Here is a 728-nt window from a genome sequence, read left to right as displayed (position 1 = left end):
ACACAAAGCTTCTGTCGGCGCCCGAATCAAATAAAACTGTTGCAAATTCACTGTTCAGAGGAAACGTACCTGACACTACATTGGGATCCTCTCTGGCTTCCCTGACTCCCAGCTCGAATGCTCTGCCCCGAGCCTGATTTTCTGCGTTGCTTGGATTGTTCTGCCGAGTCTGATTTCATTTGTCCCAGCTCTCCTTCTTGGGCAAACATTCCTCTTGTGGTCTGGACTCCCACATTCAAAGCATAGTCTTTTCCGGCAATCCTTTCCTGTGTGACCCCCAAGATGGCACCTCCTGCAGATAATGCAATTCCCCCGATGCGGAACTTTGCATTTATCGCATCTAATTACATCGCCCTGTCCGGTTATCTGTGATTGAGCTCCAAAGTTTCTCGTTGTTCTCCTATTCCGGTCCTGTTTCCTTCCAAGTTTTCGGTCTTCATAATCCTCTATCTTTCTTATCCCCTTGGCCAAACCTCCAGATTGCACCATATTGTTTGTGAGTTTCGTGGCAATTTCCACAGCTCCCTGAAAAGTTTTTGGATTGGCAGAGGTTATGTTACCTCTAATTTCTGGGGATAAACCCCAAATGTATCTTTCTATCCGAACCTCCTCTAGTGTCACAAGGTGTGGCACCAGGTTTGCCAATTCTTGAAACCTCGTTGTGTACGCAGAGATATCGTCTCCCATCATCTCAAGGTTCCACAACTCCATCTCCAATTTCTGGAGTT

This window comes from Cynara cardunculus, unplaced genomic scaffold, assembly GCF_001531365.2.
Source record: "Cynara cardunculus var. scolymus isolate 2C unplaced genomic scaffold, CcrdV1 Un_Scaffold_2995, whole genome shotgun sequence".
Lineage (NCBI taxonomy): Eukaryota > Viridiplantae > Streptophyta > Magnoliopsida > Asterales > Asteraceae > Cynara > Cynara cardunculus.
This window is presented reverse-complemented; position numbering follows the sequence as displayed.